The 24308-nt window shown below is 38.7% G+C and overlaps 1 long non-coding RNA gene across 1 annotated transcript in view; it reads left to right on the top strand.

Annotated features, from left to right (window-relative positions):
* The window catches only part of LOC121145978, a 134739-nt gene extending 116316 nt beyond the window's left edge, over positions 1-18423 (top strand). Inside the window, exon 3 of the long non-coding RNA XR_005882131.1 lies at positions 18155-18423. This is a non-coding gene — a long non-coding RNA (uncharacterized LOC121145978). The remainder of the gene's footprint in view (positions 1-18154) is intronic.
* The last annotated feature ends 5885 nt before the right edge of the window (positions 18424-24308 follow it).

The following is a 24308-nucleotide window of genomic DNA, read 5'->3' as shown; positions in this document are numbered from 1 at the left end:
AAGCTTTGCTTAAACCACACCAGGGGTGCTTGTAGGGACATCTACTTATTGTCAACGGTAGCTGCGTTCTTCTTGTGCTGTGTTGGCTGGGAACATCCTCTATAAAATCTGAAACCCTTTAAGCCATCTCTGGGCCACAGTCCACCGGTCTTCTTGCAAATGTACCTGCCTTTCCCACATCTCCAAATCCTATACTAAGCTTGGGGTGGAGAGTGTGGGGAAGAAATCTAATAAAAAATAATTATTTTAATCTGTTTCCTGTTTTTCTGAATATTTGCTGCTAGCTGAGAAGTCCTTTCCCTCTGCAAAGTTGGGGAAACTGTCCTTTCTACCTCTGTTTATGAGGATTTCAGGATTTTAGCTGTTTGCATTTCAAGTCAAGCTTTTGTTGCCAAAAACCTTATGTAGAGAAAGCTTGCTTCTTGAAAATAAAACACACGTTGTTGTCACAACTATGGTGTTTTTTTTCCCTGAGTTTCACAATTTAGATTTAATTGATGTACCTCTTAACTGTATCTACCTTTATACTGGAAAAAATGTTAAGTGATTTGGTGAGGGTAAGATTGTAGGGTAGAGAGCATAATATTGGAAAACAAAATGCTTGATTAACACAATTTTCTGTCTTCACATTAAACTCCATACTAAATATTTTCCTCCTTGCACGAAACACTTGCCACCCTCTCTGTTGAAGGGATTTGACATCATGTCAGACACCAGCTGGGCATGGATGTATGGGCTTGTCACTGTTTGTTCCATTCTGTCCCATTAGTCAATCCTTATACCAAATCCTCCAGATCTTATCTTCCCCAAATCTTTCTGCTTTGAGTTGTGCTCAATGCTTTACTTTTTTTTCCATAGCTTTTTTTTTTCTGGGTTACTTAGATTTTATTGCTAAATTTTCAAAGCCACACTATAAGCATGAATGCAATATACCTGTCCTTCTCTCTCTCACTATCCGCCTTTTACTTCCATCTTCAGAAATACAGAAATAAATCATTTCAAATCACATCCTGTGTTTGAAGATTGCTTTGCATTAGAATCAAAGACATCAACAATTTAAATTTTAAAATGCACGGACATTAAAATTTTTGAAATGTCTTGTGTCTTTCCTTGCATAAGTCAGAGAAACGCTATGTGAGTCAGTGGGGGTCATTTCAGAGGGACAGAAAGTTGAAGAGGCTTACTGAGGATCAAAGAATCCTATTGACAGTGAATTATGACAGTGAATTTTGTCTAGCAAACTACCATTTGTATTGCTTTTGATGAGAGGTCATATAGAAAGAATATATAATATCTTCCTACATCAAAATGAGAATTTACTAAAACGAGGGACAAATAAGAACAGTAAAATATACTATAATTAAGAAAATAAAAATATTTTCTAGGTTAAGCAGCAGTGTCAAGAATTTTAACATGAATGTGAAAAGTTAGTACTGCCTGCCATGTGAAGTTTAATAGGAATAAAATTCATGGAGCACCATGTTCAAGAAATCAGTCATGAGGCAAAGCACCAATCGTGATCTATTTCAACAGACTTCACAGTCTAATACAACTATCATGTTTTCTTGCCTGTGACTTTTCAGTTTGCTTGTTGGCTTATGCATTATGCATTATCAGTGTGCTAATTAGCACCTCTGTGTCAGGTCAAGGTCTGAGTTCATCTGAAAGGCTGCTGGTGGGAACTGTTTTTTCTCTGTGCAAACCTGCCACTTGGAGATGACAGGGGAATGCCTGCTTCGCATTTTCACAGAAACAAGAGTTAAAAGCATTCTCAACAACAGCAAAACCAACAAATAGGATCTTTGATTTGCCTAAAGGGACTCTGCCTGGTCTTTTATACTTGTATTTGTAATGGCACAGAGCTTCTGTGTTGTCCACCCACACAGTTTTCCCAATACCCGAAGGCTTTGTGGAAATGCTTCATCTCATATCTGCGCTAGGGTACTCTTGCCTACTGTGGAGAGCTTGACTCACTCATTGGCATTTAATGGAACTAGCCATTATAAATCTGACATTCACTGTATTATATACATATATACTTAAAAGTGAATATATACATATATATAGAGGGAGAGACTGAGGGAGGAGGAGGGGAAATTTGAGGAAGGAACTCAGAAATCTAGAACTTAGTGTCATGACACAGACTTTCCACAATAATCTGTATTTTACTGGAGCAGAGTTGCTTTTTTATTTTTTTTTCTCCTCATGAGCTGATTGGGTTTAAAGAAGAGTAATGAATATATTTCAAGAATACCAAAAACTGCTTGAAATAGTATGAAAATGCATCAGATTACATGAATTTTTCTGGTTAGAAGTTTCATATTTTCCTCAAGTGTTTCTGATTTAAAAAAAAACACTCCAAGTGCTATTATATGGAAAAGATGGAAGATAGGCTTAATCTGTGTTGAGTAGCATTCTGAGGATTAGCAGAAAAGATTGATAAGTAAATATCCATAAGGCATGTGTGTGGAACTTTTCTTGAGGCTTACGAACTATTTCTGTACTTAAGGGATTTTTTTAAAATTTATTTTTATTGCAGAGTCAGATATACAGAGAGGAGGAGAGACAGAGAAGAATATCTTCCATACGATGATTCACTCCCTAAGTGACCGCAATGGTCAGCTGTGCCAATCCGAAGCCAGGAATCATAAGCCAGTAGCCAGGAGCTGGGAGCTCTTCCAGGTCTGCCCATACAGTTGCAGGATCCTAAGGCTTTGGGCCATACTCGACTGCTTTCCCAGGCCACAAGCAGCAAGCTGCATGGGAAGTGGCACTGCTAGGATGAGAACTGGCACCCATATGGGATTCCAGTGGCATTCAAGGCAAGGACTTTAGCCACTAGACCACCATGCTGGGTCCTGTTAAGAGATAATTTAAGAAACATTATTGGAACCAGCATTGTAGTGTAGCGAGTAAAGCCACTGCATCTTTTAAGGGGGCTGTTCGAGTTCTGGCGGCTCCACTTCTGATCCAGCTCCCTCCTGGGAAAGCATAGAAGATGGCTCCAGTCTTGGCCACCTGCACCTGGGAGATCTGAAAGAAGCTCCAGACTCCATCTGTGGCCTAACTGAGCCTCAGGCATCGTGTCCATTTGGGGAATAAACCAGTGGATGGCAGATTCTCTCTGTGTTTCTCCCTCCTTTGAACTCTTTCAACCAAATAGATTATTTTCCTTTGTTTTTAGTAGTCATTCTATCCAATCTCTGCATAGGGACTGGGCCCAAATAAAAGTGGTTAGTTGCCTTACCACTGCTGAAGTTTTGAATCCATTAAAATTACCTCCATCTCAGTAATCATCATGTTAAGTTATAAAACCCATTTATTTTAGAGAAAAGCATGAGCAAGAATGACAAAGGAATCACAGCTGAATGTAGTTTCTCCAGGTTTTTCTAATTATACATCAAGGATCAGAATGTCATTCTGACATGTGGACTTTGGATAATAAGCATCACTTTGCCTAACAATGTTCAACAAAAGTCTAGAAGTTTGTAGTTATTATGTATTTCATTTTTGTGTTGGTTAAAAACATCCTAAAATTCGATCTTGTCAGAATATTTTAAAGCAGTAAACCAGATATAAGTTATTAAGGTTGGCTCTTTGAAAAATAGGACTGTGCCTGATAATAGAGAGTGGTAATATCCTAAATGAGGCAAAACACACACATTATTTAAAACAAACTTAAGTAGACGAATTCAGAGATACGAATTCTAAGTGGTCTTTCAGGGATGGAGAAATGCAAGTTAGATTTGAGATGAGTGGAAGGGAGATAAGTCTGTGGAGGATTGTGCAAGGGAGTCCCGATTGATTCATTGCATTGTAGATTTGGGCTGATAAAATAAAATTCCAAAAGTATTAGGAACCTTGTCTTTCAAGACTCAAACGAAGATCATGAAAATTTATGTTCCTACAGCATTTTTTGCAGGTTATAATTTTTGAAATGATTACAAGAAATATTCAGCTGTTGCTGAGTTTCACTAGATTTTTTTTGAAAAATTATACTTTTAGGAAATTTGTTTTCAATTTGGCAGGAAGATTTATTTATTTTCCAACCAGCCAGCCGGAGCTTCCTCTCATTGGTTCACTCCCAAATGCCAATGGCTAGGTCTTGTCAGTAATAAAACTGGGAACAGGGAACTAGGTGTAGGTCTACTATGTGGATTATAGAAACTTAATTATGTTAGCTGTCACCACTTCCTCCCAGGGGGTGTATTATCAGGAAGTGTGGAATCATGAATTCGAGCCAGAAATTTAACCAGGGCACTCTGAAATGGAATGTGGGTGCCATAATGGGCAGGGCAAATGTCAGTTTCCTTTTGACATTTTTCCTTCAACTGTAGATAGTAATCAGACAAATATATTTAGCTTTTTAAAAGAATTCCTATTTTTATGTATTTACTGGTATTGTTTACCATGCTTCTCTGCGAGCATGAATTCATTGTTAAAAACTCGGAAGGGCTAGAGGTGGTAGATCCTGGCATCACTTCAAGCCACTGAAGCCAGCTGTTCCACTGAGATTTTAGGAGTTCTACTGTCATTTGAAGTAGAAAGTATGGCTGTGTCTTCATTGACTCTCTCTGGGAAAGTAAGTGCAATACGGTCTGATTTTATTTCATAGCTTTGACTTTAAATGTGTGTAGGTGTGTTTCAGCTTTGAGTCATTTTATTAAGATTAAACATTTCTCAATTTTTAACTGAAGAATTCAAAGCAGACACTACATTTCTTGGGAAGTTATGACCAACAGCGCTCTCCAAACTCTGCTTTACTGGCCTGAGTGATTACAAGTGGCATCTTTCCATCGGGAATTCCCACCTGTTCCAGAAACCAGGACTCTGTTCTTCCGTAATTCTGGTAATCGACTGCTCCTTATATTCCAAGTGACGTGGCACATAAACACCTGTTATGACCAGTTTTAGGTAAATCACTGAAATCAAGCACCAGGGACTCCTGCAGATGGGGAGCAAGCAGTAAAATGGAAAAATACAGAATCTTAAAAGATTGAATCTGAAAGGGTCAGAGGCTCCATGCCAAATCAAATTCATGTTGCGGAGGTTTGCTCCAGTTTTCCTAGCTTAGAATTCATCTCTTGTTTCTGCTCTGGGCTTTGTGAGCTTGCCATGTGTCATCCTGAATCTTGACTCTGCTCTGAAACTACATTTCTGTCCAGCTGAAGTACTGAAGAGGTAGCCTAGTCATGCAGTCCATTTTCCTGGGCTGACAAACTTCTGGTTTGCATTTTGAACTGATATAGATTTTAACTGATAGGACTGTAGTCTACATGAAGGTTATCTTTGGCAGAAGAAGTTTTAATCCTGGTTTGATCCTGGTCTGAGCTTTGGTCAAATAAAATGAGTTGTGCTTCCATTTCCTTATCAATAAAGTCAGGCTAGAAATAAACTTAGAAATTAATAATTAGTTATTCCAATACCTTAGAACTAAGTTGTTGGAAAGATTAAGCATCCTTGATGTATGTGAAAATGCTCTGTGCACTGTAATGAGAGCAGTCCAACGGAAGCGGGGCTTTTGCTTGGAAAAGAGGAAGCCAGACAGTTCCCCTTAGGTTTTATTATCTATATGAGAGAAAAAATGTAGAAGGATTTGCTGGGACATTGAAATAGGACAGAATATGCTAGTTTAGTTGGAACAGTCTGGGAAGTCTCCCTGGGGCAGGCTGGTTCCCTCGGTAAGAACACGTTGCCTACACTGATTTCCCCTGTCACAGATGGTGAAGATACAGAAAGAGCCTTCACGGTTTATCTTCCATCGATCTGGTATCCTCGTATACTTGTTCAGTTTCCATGTGCAGAATTTTCTTTTGAAGTTTGCTGGCAGTTGGAGTTGGTAGAGCATGCCTGGCCTGCTTTCCTTATATTTATATCTGCCTGTTACACAGTGTGCCTTTGTTAGGTGTGTATTGGACACACTGATGACTCCAACAATGGGGGCACAAGGCCAGCCCCACGAGCACTTGACCTACTTTGACTTGGCTGCTGTATCAGTGTTTACCTGCCTTGCCAGCAGCAGGTACAGAAGTGACAGTGTTGTTTTAGATTCAGCTGCTGGATCCTCTAACTTTATTGTTCTTAACAGCACTTTAAATAAAGACATTTTCTTTCTTATTCAAGCAAGTTTGTAATATCTGCAGAGTACTATTCAGTTTGAAGTGCGGAGAGTGTGTTAATGCAGTAATCTGCTAGTCATTAAGTCCTCACGTGTGTATTTTACATAACTGCCGCGTATTCATTAAATTCGGAGATGGTTGTTTGATTCTACGCTCAAATTTATTTCTTTTAGACACTAGGTTTCTTCAGAGAGCTTCTTCACTAGGGAATAGAGTGGATTTTCAGTAATGTGAGTTTAAACTTGGTTAAAATCTCCTTGGTTCAACTTTCTACCAAGAAAATTCCAGGCCCAAAATGTAGTGCTTTCCAGGTAGCAGTAGATAACAGGATCATGACAGATAAAATGTTTAGATATTTACATTTTTAGAAGTCTAAACTTTTTCTCTTCTTTTTTCTTGGTTGTAAATTTGGGATACCTGACAGGTATCCCAGCTGCCAGTCATTAAAACTGTGTCCAGGGTTTAGTGGGCAAGGAGGGAGATCACGAGGAAGCTTATGATTTGGATGGAGAGTTTGAAATTAATTCATCTGAAGGTGTGGATCGAGGATTGCTTTATGTTTGGACCTCAAGTTTACTGTATCTCCCTACCTGAAAAACTTGTTGCTTGCCAGTGATACATCCATGCTCTTGATTTCCTGTCCCCTTAGTCCTCACTGGAACCCTTCTTTGGCTATATCTTTATCAATGCACTAAATAATCTCATCTAAATGCTGCCTCTGAAGATGCAATGGCAGTATTCATTTTACTCTTAGTCTTCAAACTGGTGTAAACAACTGTCAGTAGGTATAGTGTGATGCTGCTGATTGATTTGCCTTGGAGTCATTTATTTCCTTGTCTGGGACATATGGGCCATGAGAACAAAGGCTGTCTGTTCCCCTTTGCTTGTTTCCTAGAATGTGCCATGAGCCATGTGACAGATTCTCACTTCATATTTTCTTTTTTTAAGATAAATTTATTTTTATTGCAAAGTCATATATACAGAGAGGAGGAGAGACAGATAGGAAGATGTTTGCGTCCGATGATTACTCCCCAAGTGGCCGCAATGGCCCTAGCTGCACCAATCTGAAGCCAGGAGCCTGGAGCCTCTTTCAGGTCTCCCACATGGGTGCAGGGTCCCAAGGCTTTGGGCCGTCCCCTGCTGCTCTGCCAGGCCACAAACAGAGAGCTGGATGGGAAGCGGGGCTGCTGGGATTAGAACCGGTGCCCGAATAGGATCCCAGAGCATGCCACTAGGCTATTGTGCCGTGCTCGCTACATATTTTCTTAATGAAATAATTCCTTCATCTAGAGCCTTCCAGTGTGGTATCATATTCTGTATGTGCTGTTACCTTCTCAATATGCACTCTTTGTTTCCTGACAATGTTTTCTTTTTCTGGAACCCCAGTGCTTTTCTGGTGTGTTCTGTAAGGCAGTATTTACATTGGGGACATTAAGGCAACATTTTATTTAGAGATTTTCTGTGATCCTGTGAGATAGTGAGTTTGGTTGGTATGGGTTGGAAAGTATGTTTCCTCAAAAGGTTTTGTCATCTGACTTACAAAATCATTTGCTCTCAGCAATGAAGTCTTCACGGTGTGCCATCTGGTATCAGAGCTGGGTTGTGAGGTGTGTGATTCCAGGTCGATGCTCTGCGCATGGCTGCCGGCCCTGGAGTCCAAACAGCAAAGGCTCCTGGGAAGACAGGCGGGCTTGATGGATTTCTTCTTGATACTGAATCCAGGTAGCTCTTCCATTTTCTTTGTGTCTCATTTTCCATCTTCTTACATGAAATCTTCCATTTCTTTTTTTTTTTTTTTATATTTTGACAATCTTTACATAGTTAATTGGGGTAAAAAGGTTCAAGGCCTATAGGAAAGTGAGTAAGATTATTATTTCCATATTGTTTCCTTCATGTTTAAAGGCAGGTATTAAGGGAGAAGGCCCACCCAATTTCCCACCCTCCCTAGGTCCTGGATGTAGGGCATGCTCTGAGGTTCTTGCTCAAGTGTTTTTGATATTTCAGCAGTTATGAATCGCTGCCAGTCTTGCTACTCCAAGCACTATGAGGTCTTTGAAGAATCCACTGATTGACATAGTCCATCATAGAGTCTCTGTTTGCCCTGTATTTCGCTGCCAGCATATAGCTGAGATAATTGATTGACTTGTTCTGTCTTCTCTCATTTCTCGGTTAGGGTTCTGAGTCCAGCATTTTGATTGGGGAGATCTCCAAAGAAACTTTGTCTGAGGTGTTCTCAACCAGATTCTTGTATGTGCTAGCAAGTACAGGGCCTGGCACAGTCCATTGCTCCAATCAGCTGGTGGTTGCAATTGCTGGGTTGGTAGTTCTGCCTTCCACTGGAACCAATGGGTGTTGCAATCCATCCTGGTGCTGCCCAGCACATTCTCGGCTCTTGCATAAACAAGCTGGAGCTGCAGCCTAATCAGAGCGACCCGCAATAACCCCCACCAGACCCGCCCCTTACCCTGGTTTGCCAGTATGTGTAGCAGTAGTCCAGTCTGTCCCACACCCCATTCCACCCCAGCCACTGTCCTAGTTTTCGTGCCCTGCCTTGGAAGTGGTAACCCAAGAGGGATGAGCCCACTATTTCCCTCCCAGGCCTCTTCCACTCCCAGATTATGCACTCTCCAGGTAGTTCTGTGGTTTGACTTGACAGAACTAGCCCCCAGTGCCAGCTTCTGCCAGCTAATGCTGTGGCTAAGCCCAAACAACCCTCACCCACTCTAATTTTGTTTGCACCAGTAGGAATAATCAGCCCAGCCTGGCTTTTCCCTGATCTTGTTCACCTGAGGCGTACAGGTGTTGTAGCCCTGCTTGGTCTGTTCTGCCCCTATCCCAGCTCATGCTCTCCAGTGGGAATAGCTGTCCAGCAAAGGAACCACCCCTTATTCCCCTGCCGGCTTCAGTCATAAACAAGACAGCCTTGTAGGCAGCAGAAAACAAGAACAAGTTCTTGGGAGAAGTAACCGTGAAGCTGTTTTAGTGTCTGTTTTCTCTGCACTTAATCCTCTATTTCGTATGAAGTGCTTTTCCGATATCATGCTCCTATTGTGATATTGATCGTTGATATTTACATCAGTCATGGATGGGGAGTGTCCAGCCCATGGGCTAGATAAGACCCATGAAATTATTTGGTCAGGTCCTTCCAAGGCAACAGCAGACAGGACTTGAAATTCAGTAAGTCCATAGCAGGCTGATTTTTACCTCGGTTATTTTGTATGTCTCACAAAATGTTGTAACAAATATCTAAGTGGCTCCTGGCAGTAAAATGGTTGCCCACCCTTGAGCTGTGCTGGTCACTGAAAACTGTTTTATGTGTCTCATCTCAGTTGGTTTTCGTAACAGTCCTAGGAGGGAGCTTTTATAATTAACCTTATTTTAGAAACAAGGAAATTACAGTTGCAGCAAGAGATTAAGTGGCTTCCCAAGTTTACCTAACTAGAAAGGAGGTTTGCTCATTTTATATCTGTGTTTCCAAGAAGGAAACACTAATCATTGTGACTTCTGCATATCCAACTGACATTCTGTGGGATTTTAAGGGAAATGTGATTGACAGATGAGTTTTTCTGTATAAATTTATTTCATGCAAAAATCTTACTAGAAAACCTTTTAAAAATGCTTTGCTCCTGTTACTGGTGCTCTTGGCATGGTAGACTAAGCCTCAGCCCGTGGTGACTGTATCTCATATGGGCACCAATTCATGTCCCAGCTATTCCACTTCCAGTCTAGCTCTCTGCTTATGACCTGCGAAAGCAGCAGAGGATGATGTGACTCCCTGGGCCTCTGCACCCACATGGGAGCCTGGAGAAGTTACTGATTCTTGACTTAGGATCAACTCAATTCTGACCGTTGTAGCCATTTTGGGGAGTGAGGCAGTGGATGGAAGATCTCTTTCTTCCCGTACCTCCTAATCTCTGTAAATGTGCCTTTCAAATTTTTATAAATAATAACTAAATGCTCTACCATCTCCTATTAAGACAAACTTGTTAACTGGACACATGAACTTTATTTGTTGGTGGTCAGTTTACTTTCCTTGTTATTTTTAATTTTGTTGGTCAATTTTTTTTCTCCTTTATAAAAAATGTTAATTTAGGACTTCTAATGGTATGGTACACTGGAACACACTTTTAAGATTCAATTTTGTCAGTTTTATGTATCAGATGTGCCATTAGTTATGATAATCAGAGTAGTAAAATATGATTTGAGGATATATTTTATGCAAAAATATTCTCTATATGTGAAATTTTTCAGTGTGCTTTTGGAAGGGTAAAATTTCTGAATTTCTATAAATTACAAACTTAAGTAGTGATGCTATAAAGAATATGAAACAAATATATTTTCATTTTTATAGTCTTTTTTTTCAGAAAAGGGTTTCAGTTTCTCAGGATTCAGTAACTATTTGGTACACCTCACATTTTTTTTCACTTACTCATTTGTTCATTCCTTCATTATTATTGGCCAAATATGTGCAAAAACTCACCACAATTTTTTTTAAAGAAATCCAATGTGATGTGGAAAGCATTTGGAAGCCTTTCGGGTAGATGCTAAAGGCAGTTACAGGTTTGCAATATCAGATAAGACGTAACTCCCATTCACTATCAGTGACTGTATACTGGTATTCTAGAGAGAGTGTTCCATTTATTTTTCAAGCTTCCTTTGTTTATTTTGAAATAGAGAGCGAGAGAGAAATATCTTCCATGCTATAGTTATCTTCTCAAATAGCTGAAGTGATCAGTGCTGGAAAAGATGGGAACTTCTTCATAATGTTGTGTCAAATAATGATCCATTTGCCTCCTCTGAATTAAATTTTTCTTCCTCCTCTTTTCTTTTTATAAGGATTAATGTGTTCAGATGTGCTCTAAGCAATTTGTTTTGTATCTTTTTCTAAATCTTTTGAAGTTCTGATTTACTATTCAGATTGGTGAATTTTTATCTATTCTTACTTGAAAGGGAGATTTACAGAGGAAGGAGTGAGAGAGAGCAAGAGAAATATTGAGAAAGAGAGAGAGAGAGAGAGAGAGAGAGAGAGACACTCCCTGCACTGGTTCACTCCCCAGATGGCTGCAGCACCTGTAACTGAGCTGATGTTTGAATGCAAGAACCCAAAAACGTGGACCATCATTGCTTTTCTGTGCACCTTACCAGAGAGCTGCATCAAAAGTGGAGCACTGGGACTTGAACTGGTGCCCATGTGGGATGTTGGCATTGCAGGCAGAGGCTTGACTTGCTGTGCCACAGCACCAGCCCTGAGTCATTCGTCATGAAAATGGGTGAGATATAGCTGCTGCCCTTAGAGAGTGCTAGTGCATTTCTGTATCAGGGGTTAGCTTTCCTTTTACAAAATAATCAGCTTCCTGGCAGGGGTGTGGAATAAACAAGGCTGGATCCTCAAAGGTTGTCCCCTAGATTGGCACTGTGCCCCTAGATTGGCACAGCTCAGCCTGAAGGTCAAAAAAGGCAACTCTTGTGACCTCCTCTAAATTCATGCCATATGGCTCTAAAGAGAAAAGATTCATTCCTTTACAGAGATGCGTGTTTCTTCATCTAAGCCCTGAATATAAAGTTTACGCAATGCACAGTGTTATCTCGGGAACTGGAGTTCTGTGGTTTGGTTGTAAAATCAGGTTAAAGGTACCAAGTTTCAGCTTCTGAAGCAATAATGCTGTTGTTTAAAGAGGATAGTCCATTCAGTCAGTATGAGGAACAATCAAGGATCCCCTTCAGGACTGCAGTGTGTGGATTGGCCACATGATTCTTTACTATCAGTCCTATGATTTGAAAGGAAAAAAGAAAACCATTGCTACCTGAATAAAACCCACATTGGAATCATGCATATCATTTGCTCTCTCATTAAAGAGGGAGAAACACATCATTTTCTCACATGAGTTTGTCGATCATCATCGAGTGGTCAAGACTGGGTTCAAAATAGGGCTCTTCTTAAAAATTGTTATGCTAGTTCTAATGTACAGTTTGCCTGGTTGTCTGGATCTGGTGAAGTGGGATGTTGGCTTGAGGTAGACAGATCCGCATCATTTTGTCTTGATGTCCACAGTTGCTAGGGTCCCCATTGCTTCTTGGTGAATCTCATTTATGTGATCTGATCATCTACGTGGAAGGGTCTTTTCCTGACAGGTTACTCTGTAAGGACTTTTCTTGCTTCTGAAGGTTTCAGAAGCATCCCTGTCTTTAGAAAGCTACATCAGCTTTATTGGAAATGTTTGTGGAATTCTACTTCTCATTGAAGACCATGTTAAGCATGACAAAGCTAACTAACTATGAAATCATTTTGATAAGCAGTGCAGAAAGCTGCATAAAAGCATATCTCCTTTCTTTGTAAAGCAAGTGAGATCCAGATTTTCCAAATACTCACGGAAGTAAAATATATATGCTTTTTGCTTTGTGAAACTTCATGCTGCATAACTTTTTTCATTGCAGAGATTTACTTGTTTATTTAAAACACACATACAGACAGACAGACACACACACACACCATCCCTTGCATCTAAAGTTTCACTCTCCCAAATGCTACAGTGGCCACAGCTGGGTTTGTCCGAAATCAAAAGCTTCCTCTGGGTTTCCTGTGTGGGTACAGAGACCCAAACACTAGGGCCATCCTTTACTAAGGCCATTAGCAGGTGGCTAGATTGGTAATGAGGCATCTAGGATTGAGACACTTGTCCATTTGATACAGGTGCTGCAGACAGCGCTTTATCTATTAGCCCTAGTCCAGTTAAGCTACATAACTTTCATGCCATTATTAGGACCAAACTGTCCCCACCTGAGCACACATTCTTTCAAGTACTCATAGATTCCAGGTAGGAAGTGAAATGGAAATCAAGGGCCTTGCTAGTAAATAATTCTACCAAGGTTTTACCTGTTAGTTTAATGTGGAATAAGTTCTATTGAAAGACTATATTCAAACATTTCAACGAAATCAATAATGCCACTTATTTAAGTTATTAACACATAAAAGTTTCATACTATGTTATTCTTCAGTACATTGGCTTAAAACTATTGAAGTGATATCCTAAATGTAAATTATTGTGATTTGATCTGTAACACCTAGAAGTTGTATAATTTTATACCTGTAATTTAAAAATACAGTCTCTTGTTCAATCAAAAGTCTATTACTTTAGCTCCAACTGGTTTGCATGAAGACAGAGTATGAAGTGGGTAGGATAGAGCTGGACTACAACACCCATTGGTCCACGAGGAAGACGGGGCTGGAAACCGAACGGACCCAGCAATCGCAACAACCAGCATGTGCATAAGCTGATTGGTGTGATGGATGGTGTTGGAGTCTGTACTAGCAAACTCAAGCAAGAATCAGATCTGGGATCAACTCAGATGAAGTTTCTTTGGATATCTCTCTAACTGAACTGCTGATGTTGGAACCCCAAACATCAAGAGACTGTCAGCCAGTGGACTCTGAATAGGTTTCATTGAGATTGGGACGGTGAGATTGGCAGCAATCCAGAACTGATGAACTATCTAAACTGTTTGAGCAGGACCCTTGGAGAGTGTCTCCTGTTGGGGATCGGGGATGGGTGGGAGTTTGGGTGGGGCTTTTCCCTTTGCTACTTCCCTAACCCAAGATACAGGGAAAAATGATTATAATAGTGTGGAAACAATGATATTACCCACTTTCACCCTGTAGCCCTTTACCCTTTGTACCCTAATCAACTAAGACTATTAAAAGAAATCCATAATGTTGTATATTGATACTGAGGTTTTGTTGGGGCTTTTAACTGACCGGATCTTTACTCTGTTAGCCCTATCTTCAGACTAGAGAAGGTCTCCCCAAGAGGCCACTGAACTTATCTGGACAATAAGACGCTGGACTTTATGCTAGATATGTGTTTGCAAGGAACGAATCTCAACTGAACTTGAACTGTGGTTATGCAACAAGGTGGAGGAATCCACCATGGGGGGAGGGGTATGGGAGGGGTGGGGGGAATCCCCAGTGCCTATAAAACTGTATCACATAATACAATGTTAACAACAATAAAAAAAAAAAAAGAAATCAACGCAAAAAAAAGTCTATTACTTTAACATCCATAGCTTACTACATAGTTTTCTATTACTTACATAGTTGCTTTTAGCTAGCATTTTATACATAGCAGGGATCTAATGCTTAAAAGCACAGACTCATATCTATGAAAGAGCCCAGTTAAAAGGAAATCTGAGGCCACTGTTTGACATAACATTACATTAGGTAAAAAAATTTCTGCCTTTTCTATTTCTATTTGCTTTGCTGGATGTCAGGGAGGGGAAGTTAACGGGGTGGCCTGAGATACAGGAGAACACAGGGGGCCGTTGCACCGAAGACACTTCTTCCACTCCAGAGGACATGTATTCCCCAAGGCTGTGTTCTCCACAGCTTCAGTAGCAGCCAAGGGTGGAAGTATGGTCTTCACTGCTGTAGATGTTCCCTCTAGTCAGCATCTGTGCTAATCTGCTTCCTGTTGGCCTGGAAGCTCAAATTCACCAGATGATCCTAACACTTTGGTCTGAAACATGTTGTGTCTGAAAACAGAGCACAACGTTGATCTCTGGGTTCCTCCTGGAATCCCCCAGTATTTCCAGTAGCCATGCTTGGCAGCTACTGATGAGAAAAGGAAATGATCAGAGTGTGGTGGAGATACTAAGAAATAGAATTATTTATCTTCTTACTTTACTTTTGTCTCTTCTTCACTTTTTGAACATTTTTACTATGGAAATGGGGTTAGGAGTTGATGGAGTTCCTGAGCTTTGGGAGGCTGTGGACCACCATGGAACATTAGAAATCATAATGTCTCTTGCTTTTACAGTTCAGTGAAGGAGGGGATAACAGTCTCAGCTTTTTCAAAAATTTGAAGGCCATAATCAAATGACGTGTGTTGTGTGCCATCATTCCTTGTGCCATTGTAGGAATAAAGACCATAAAACTCACAGTGTAAGCACTTTCTCATTTAAAAAAAAAAAGGTTGTGTGAGAAGAGAAATAGAACCTGATCCTATGTCCATTCCCTCCTTAAAACCATTCCTATGCAATCTGGGGAAGCTAAGAGTGCTCATTAAATCTTTCCAGAATTTATTTTAGGAGAGAGTCAAAAATATCAGGATTGCAATGAGCTTGTATTTGGCATGTTTTTATACCCATTTTGTAGGCCCTCTGTTTTCACAGTGAATGAAATAGTAAATTACTATGTACTGAATACTTATGGTATATCATGCACTATCCTGTAGGTTTACTCTGTGTTTTCTTTTAGTGCTTGCAAAATTCCTGTGATAGCAGATGCTACTGTTATCTCCATCTTGGAGATGAGTAGATGAAGCTCAGCACAGGCTGTATGGTCAGTTTAGTATCCTAGAGCTACTGGTTACTTCTTGTAAATAGCAAACCTCTGGGAGTGAGGAGTTTTATTTGGAGAACATTCCTTTTTTATTTTTTAGTAATTGTGAAAGGCAAAATTAGAGAGATAGGTAGATATCTTGCATTAGCTGATTCTCTGTCCAAATGACCTGCAGCAGCTGGGGCTGAAACCAACAGACTGGAACTAAATCCAGGTCTCTGGCATGGGTAGCAGGAAGCCAAATACACGAGTCATCGCCTGTGACCTCCCAGGCAGATTCTCAAAAAGCTGGATGAGGGGCAGAGGGGAGACCTATTCCAGACATTTCAATATGGAAGACAGGAATCCTAAGCAGTGTGTTAATCCTCTGCATTATATTATGTTTGTATGTTCTTATGTGGAAGTAAATTAAAACTGTTATTGATTATCAGTCTGGAACGATTTGAAGCTTTTACAAGAGTGTTTGGTCAATAAAAATCAAACTGAGTTTTTGATTGTGATGTCACAAAAATTACAGATGTGTCCAGGGAAAAAAGAGTAATTAGTGTGTAATGATTGAGACACCAGTCATTCCCTAAGGGAGTGTTAACCAGTTAGGTAGTTAATGGACTAAACCAGACCACTGGTCATTAGCTGAAGCAGGAAATCCTTCTGGGAAATGTCTTATTTTAAAGTTAATACTCTTGCTTGAATGTATGTATTTAAAACAGAAAGCTTGACTCTTGTGCTACGTGCATGAGGGGCTGTGCAAAGGGACAGCCTGTAAAAGGGACTGAATGTAGTTGCTAGAGAAAAATGAAATAAAATTCACCTGTATTTGTGCAAAGAGAAACATAGTTGAATACTCCAGACTCCAAATTATTGCTATGGAAATTGGAGTTTATGAGTTCTGTGTTCACCAATGAAGTCAGATGAAATAGTACTGCCAAGAGAATACTGCACTAAGGTAAATCCCTTCAAGGGGAAGTCGGAATGAGAGAAAAGGGAGAGAAAGAAGGAATTGACAAAGGCAGAGTATTAGAAAGGGGGAGAAATCAACTTGCACATGACCTCGTAGTGAGTTCTAGTCATTTGGTCATTCCATTTGATTCATTTTATCTGCGGTTGAACAGTCTGTAGCCCCCCCTCCCCTTATTTTTCCTTCAGAATCTGTTATCACACTACCACTCTCCTCTTTTTTCTTTTTAAAGATTTATTTATTTATTTATTTTTATTGGAAAGTCCAATATACAGAGGGGAAGAGAGATGGAGAGGAAAGATCTTTCGTCCACTGATTCACTGCCCAAGCAAGTGCAACGGTTGGAGCTGAGCTGATCCAAGACCAAGCCAGGAGCCTTTTCTGGATCTCCCACACTGGTGCAAGGTCCTAAACCTGGCTTATTTTAAGAAAAGTTAAGTAAATAAGGTCTTAAATAAGTGGCTAAATACGGATCTAATGTCAGATCTGAAGTCGGTATTTGGCACATCTATATCCCTTATGCTACTGCCTGGCTTTGAAGCTCAGCTCTGCTTCCAAATCCAGCTTCCTGTTGGTGCACGTCCTGGGAGGCAGCAGATAATGGGTCAAATGTTTGCGTCTCAGCACCCATTGGGCAGCCTTCGTGGAATTCCAGATTCCTAGCTTGGCCTGGCTGTGCCTTGGTGGTTGTGTACTTTCTGAGAGTAAACAAATATCTATTTCTTTTAAATAAAATGAAAAAAATAAATACCAAATGTTTTAAAATCACTTCTTAAATTCAAAGCTGTTCAACTAGTATGGTTTTCTGACAAGTCTGTTCTTGTTTATTGGTGTTTCCCACTTTCCAGTACCTGGAAGAAGAATATCCCATAGAGTACCAAAAACGGACACTTCTCCATCTTTATTGATCTTCATTTTTTCTGCAGGACTTTTTACTCTGAAATACATTCTCCCTACAATTGCAATGGCATCATTGTGTACGGTTACTTCTTATTCTGATCGCTCCTTCTTCTTTGGCATTTTTGATCTCTCTGTCCCATCAATTAAGTAGACTTCAACCTTAGCCGTAGTATCTCCTCCATTCTCACAGTGCCAGCTCAGTCATTCAGAAGTCGGCTGTGGGGTTCTGATCTCAGGCATCATCACCCCATCAATGTCTTGAAGTGACTGTGCTGCGTTTTCTTCAATAAACTTAAAATATCAGGTCCTAAATTTCAGTGTTTTTATCTATGTTGATTCATTGGGTTATTTGAAAAGTCTTGTCCTCGGGCCCGGTGCGGTGGCGCAGTGGTTAAGTCCTCGCCTTGCATGCCCGGGATCCCATATGGGCGTTGGTTCTATCCCAGCAGCCCTACTTCCCTTCCAGCTCCCTGCCTGTGGCCTGGGAAAGCAGTCGAGGACAGCCCAAAGCTTTGGGACCCTGCACCCGCGTGGGAGACCAGGAAGAGTCTCCTGGCTTCGGATCGGCATAGCATCGGCTGTTGTGCTCACTTAGGGAGCGAATCATCGGACGGAAGATCTTCCTCTCTGTCTCTCCTCTCTGTATATCTGCCTTTCCAATAAAAAATAATAAAAATAAATCTTTAAAAAGAAAAAAGTCTTGTCCTCAAGGTGAGAAATTGTTGCTTCCACTTGGTTTATTCGCCTATTGAAGCTTTCAATATCATTATTTTTTTGTTGATTTAATTTTTTGTTTCTAATATTTGTATTTAGTTTTTTATTATTTGTTTTCTTTTTTACTAGCACACCAGGAGATGAAGGCGGGTTGCAGTATTCACTCATGTCTCCACTCTGGAATAAAAGGACGACTCCCAAGGAAACAGTAAAGTATCTGGTTTTTCTTAATTATATATATTTTCCTAGTGATTTTTTTACCTCTATTTCAAATACTTCCTCATTTCCTTAAGAAGCCTATCATTTTTCTCTTCTATCACATTGGATTTTCTTACAAATGTTAGTTTTAAATCCTTTTTCTGGAGTTTCCTCGATTTCTTTCATCTAGTATCTATTCTGAGGAGCTGCTGTTTTACTTGGAGATGTCACGCGCCCTTTCTCCTCCATGTTTCCTGTGTCCCTTCCTTGACATCTGTATAGCTGGTGAAATATTTTCCTTCTTTGTGCAGTAGGTTTTCTTAAAAAAAATGATTTTTCAGTATGCTAGTCTCCATTGTACAGTTATTCTATGAGAATATGTGTATGAATTTACTCGTCTATATAACTGCTTTGTGGAAGTAGGCATTTCTACTCCCAAATAAATGGAGGACTCTAGTGGAACAGTTCAGTACTGGTGGATTCTCTACCTTTGTCTATGCCTACACTGACATGGTGTGCTTTAACAGCAGAATGTAAACTTGTCACTGTTAGTAAAGGACTATAGTGCTGCAATACTATGGGGGGATGAAATGGTGGAAGGGAAAATGAGGGGGAAGAGGGAGGGAAATGGAGGGATTCCTGTACCTGCAAAACCGCACCATGGAAAGGAATAACAAAATGTAAGCAGCAAAATGAATTCTTCGACTTTAGGAAAAAGAACTTATTATTTGGTTGGAACATAGAATATCCTTGGGCTTGCTGCTTTGGAGTTGATTCTGGGTGAGCCTGGCAGTGAAAACTCGGAGCGGTTTCTTTTGCTTTAATCATTGTAAATGGGACCTGTAAGTGACACAGCAGTGTGGGCTGCTGCACTTCATACAGGTGTGACTTTGAGGTGATGTGGGTTTCCTAGGGTCTGTATTTTCAGTCTCCACACATCTGGGCCAGTTCCCCTAGTGACTGGGATGACCAGCGCTTTGTACTTTGCTAAAGAGACACAAGGCTGGAGGCAAGCCTGTGTGGTGTCAGATATTTTGCCAATTTATCTTTTTAGTATTGATTTGTGGCAATCTTTATATATTTTCAATGTAAGACTTTGGCAAAATAACCATGTTTTATCACTACATGGCTTATTGCTTTTTTTACTGTTCCTTGTTGATATAGAAATTTAAATTTTAATTTAAATAAAAATTTTCCCTAGTTTTTAAAAATTTTTATGATATAGTTTCATAGGCTCTGGAATTTCCTCTCCCCACCAGCGCCCGCCTGCCAAGTTCCCTTCCCTTTCTCATTAATTTCCTTTTTGTTATTACAATGTATATCCATAGCATATTTTAATTTGTCTTTGAGATCACAGGCTTAATACTCCATTAGGTTAAGACATCACCACCTGAAAGTAGGAAATAATACTAATATTAAAGAACAACAATGATAAAAACTCCTTAGGAATATAAACAAAGGTTGTAGACAATCAAATCTCAGAATGACACTTTCGCACTTGTTTGGTACTTTGGTGATTTGTGTATTGGTGATCACAAATTAGGGAAATCATAAGCTATTTTGTCTTTTGGGGATTGGCTTATTTCACAAGAATAATTATATCCATTGTTTACAATTGCATCCATTTAGTTGCAGAAGTTAAGATTTCATTCATTTTTATAACTGAGTTGTATTCCATAGTGTATATACCACAGTTTTTTCTTGATCCAGTAATACATTGCCGATCACCTGGGTGAATTCCATTTCTTAGGTTTTGTGACTTTGACCATGATAACTCTCTCATATGCTGATTTCATTTCATTTGGATGAATTCCCAGGAGCTGAAAGAGGTGGGTCATATGGCAGACCTATTTTCGGATAACTGGGGTGTCTCTCTATTCTCTTCCATAATGGCTACACTCATTTACTTTCCCACCAGCAATGGAGCAGAGTACTGCTTCCCCTTCTTCCTCGCCAGCATTTATTGCTTTCTGATTTTTGGATGATAGCCATTCTAACTGGGATGAGGTGAAACCTCATCATGGTTTTTATTTTCATTTCCTAATGGCTAATGAACTTAAGTATTTTTTCGTATGTCTGTTGGCCATTGGAACTTCATCCTTTGAAAAATGCTGGTTCGTGTCCTTTACCAGTTGCATAATTGAATTATTTGTTCTGTTGTTGTTGAATTTTTGAGCACTTCATAGATCCTGGATATTATTTCTCTAGCATTGCATGGTTTGCAAGTATTTTCTCCCCTTCTGTTGGATGCCTATTGATACACTGCCTATTGATACACTATTGATAGTTTCTTTTTTATGTCCAAAAGCTGAGCTTGATGTTGTCCCATTTGTTTATTTTTGTTTTCACTGTGATTTGGGTTCTTTGCAAGAAGTCTTCACATGTGCCTGCCTTGCAGATGTCAGCGATATTTTCCTCTAGTAATGAGATGATATCAGTGGTAGTTCTAGATCCTTGATCCGTTTAGAGTTGATTTTTGTGTAAAGTGTAAGGCAGACATCTTGTTTCATATTTCTGCACATGGGAATTCATTTTTTCCAAGACCATTGGTTGACAAGACTGTCTTCTCTCTGGATTGATTTCAGTATGCTTATTGAAAATTAGTTGGCTATAGATGTGTATGTATGTATGTTTATTTCTGGGATTATTTTTGCTGTCCTGTCTTTCTTCAGGTCTGTTTTGTCAAGATTAGGATGTTTTGCTAACAATTGCCATGGAAAAGATTTTGAAGTCTGATATGCTGATGCCTACAACATTGCTTTTGTTTTTTTAAGATTGCTTTATTTTTTTTTTGAGGTCTTGTATTTCCTTATGAAATTTGTGATCATTTTCTAGATTTGAGAAAAATGTCATTAGTATTTTTATTTTTATTGGGATCATGTTAAATGTATAAATTACTCATGATAATATGGACATTTTAATGATAGTTATTCTACCAATGCAAAATATGTGCTTTTTTCCTTTTTTGGTGTTTTCTGATGTTTCTTTAATATTTTGAAATTTTACTATGAACTGCTAAATACTAAAGTTAAAATAGACATGAGACAGCTGAATAGTAATCTATAGCCATTTTAAGGTGTATAGAACCCAGTTGTATATAAACTAATAATCGTAATGTCGATGTAGAAGTCATAGGATGTGGTTCAGAACTTGCACTCTTTTCTCTCTCTCTCTTTCTCTCTCTCTCTTTTAACATGCTGGTTACTCAATACCATGTCAACTAATTCCATTAGGTTATAAATTGTTACTGATGTAATGCTGGGGTTCTTAATTGATTGGGATGATACTCTGTCAGCTCTACCCTCCAAGAAACTGTTGAACTTATCTGGACAATAAGATGCTGGACTCTATGCTTTGTAGATGCTTGCAATGAAAGAATCTCAACTGAGTCTGAACTGTAGTAATGCAACAAGAATCCACCATTCCGGGGGTGGGTTTTGGGGAGGGAAGGGGGGAATTCCAGAGCCTATAAAACTGTGTCCCATGATGCAATGTAATCAATAAAAAATAAATTAAAAAAAAAGAAATTAATTTTCATTAACAGAATCTCTCCAAGGCTACATTAAATTTATTCTAAGGATTTCAGCATTTTTGCAGAATGAAATTTATTTCACAAATTCTTTTCTATCCAAAGGCTATTGCTTATTTTGTCTTGATTTTGTATCCTGTAAATTTACCAAACACCCTTATGAGATCCAACAGTCTCTTAAGTCTTTTGGTTGCCTTAAACAAAGGACCATGTCATCTGAAATTGGGATAGCTTGACTTACTCCTTTCAACTTTGTATTCATTTATTTATTTATTTATTTATCGCCTAGTGGCTCGGCTAAAACTGCCAGGACCAAACTGAATAGCAGTAGTGATAGTGGGTATCCTTGTCTGGTTCTGTATCTTAGTGGAAACGCCTTCAACTTTCTTCCATTCAATATGATACTGGCATTGTGTTTCTCATACATTGCCTTTATCATGTTGAGAAAAGAACTTAAAGAACTTTCTATAGTCAATTTGCTTAAGCTTTTTTTTGTCATATAAGGATATGTTATCAAATGCTTTTTCTGCATCTATCGAGAGAATTATGTGGTTCTTATTCCTCAGTTTGTTCATATGATGTATCATGTTTATTAATTTTCATATGTTGTACCATCTCTGAAAAACTGGAGTAAATGCAACAAGATCTATTGGGTGGTATTCCTGATGCCTTGCTGAGTATGAGTAGGCTGTGTCTTGTTGAGGATTTCTGCATCTGTGTTCATCAGGGATGTTGGTCCGTAGTTAATTTTCTTTGTTGCATAGTTTTCTGATTTTGGAATTAGTATGATGCTGGCCTCACAATATGATGCTCCCCTTCAATTGGTTTGAATAGGTTGATAAGCACTGGCATTAATTTTTCTTGAAAATTTAGGTGGAATTCAGCAGTGAGGCTACCTCATTCTGGGCCTTGCATGTTGGCAGAGTCTTTATTACTGAGTTTAGATCCATGTTAGTTATTGATCTACTTAGATTTTGTGTGTCCTCATGTGTTTTCCAACTCATTGAAATGTAGTTGCTTACAGCAATTATTGATGATTTTTCATATGTCTGTGTTATCCAGTTGTTTTATCTCTGATTTTATTGGTTTTGCTCTTGGTCTTCTTTTTTTCTTTCCTTTTTTTTCTTTTTGTTGATTGGACTAATGGTGTATCAATTTTGTCTACTTATTTTCAAAAATGGTCTTTTCAATTCACTGATCTTATATAACTTTTTGTTTTAGTTTTCTTTATTTCTTTTCTAATTTTAATGCTCTCTATTACATTTTTGTTTGGTTTATTACTTTTCTGGGTCCTAAAGATGCATTGATAAATCATTTATTTTAATGCCTCTTTGATTTGCTGTTGTATAACTAACTGCTGTGCATTATCAGTCTTAATCCTGCTCTTGCTATATCAATTATTTTCTTTTTTTTAATTTTTAAATTGTATTATTATTTTCTGTAATACATTTTTGTAGGTATAGGGATTCCTCCAAATACTTTTTCCCTCTCCATTTTCTCCTCCCACCAGCTTCCCCCATATTTTTACAGTAGTATAGTCATTCAGTAACAGTCACAAGTTTAACATTCTGCTATTGAATTGTATCATTGCATTGCTGCTATATTTAAAAAAAAAGGTTAAAAAAAAAAAACCCAAACTGAGTGTCTCTTTAATGGCTGTATAACATTATAAGAAGCAGATGTGTAATAACTTTTTGGATAATTCCTCATTTGACCATCATCCAGGTTGCTTCCATGTCTTTGCTATTGTTCTGCTATAAATATGTTTTGTAATTTTCATCATAGAGGTCTTCTACATCTTTTGTTAGGTTTATTCCAAGGTATTTTAAGTATTTTATTTTACCATAATGGCAACAATTTTGTCTTTTCCATACATATCATATCATGTTTTCTTTCATTGACAAAAGGTTTTCTCCTTTTGTGTAAAATTAAACTGTTTTTTTTTTTTTTGGTGGGGGAGATAATCTAGCATAGCTCCTGTTTTGACTTTTCAAGTTAGATAGGGCTATGTCACCCTTTTAGTGATATCCCCAGAGATTCCAATGAAGATTTAACTTATCACAGGTTACTTTCAAATGTTGTAATGTTAAAGTAATAGATCTTAACAAAACAATTTCATTTTCCCTTTGTAATAAGTATTTTGCACTTGTTTTCTCATAGTTTACTTACGCATAAACTGAACTCCACAATCTAATATTTTACTTTAAATTGGTGGTAGTAATCCAAGGAAATGTTCATTTACATGTATAAAAATAAGGCAGTATGAAAGATTTATGTGTTCTTATAATTATAACTCTCCCAGAAAATTCAGAGTTCCATTTAGCATTGTTTGCATTATTTTAAGAAGAATAGATTATTTTAATATTTATTTTAATGCATAGTTTTAGATGCATATTTTACTTGTTGCAAGTGTTTTTTGGATTTATTTCAGTCTGGCAGTATTTCAAAATATAGCAATTACTTTTTAATTTGTTCTGTTTCTAATAAGTTGGTCTTGATTCATATCATTCATCCCATTACCTAAAGTAACATAACATCCTAGTATGCTTCCTTATT

Source organism: Ochotona curzoniae, unplaced genomic scaffold (assembly GCF_017591425.1).
Source record: "Ochotona curzoniae isolate NIBS_2020 unplaced genomic scaffold, NIBS_Ocur_1.0 scaffold_3890, whole genome shotgun sequence".
In the NCBI taxonomy this organism is placed as follows: Eukaryota; Metazoa; Chordata; class Mammalia; order Lagomorpha; family Ochotonidae; genus Ochotona; species Ochotona curzoniae.
Note: the sequence above shows the minus strand (reverse complement) of the source record. Positions and strands in the feature narration are given on the sequence as shown.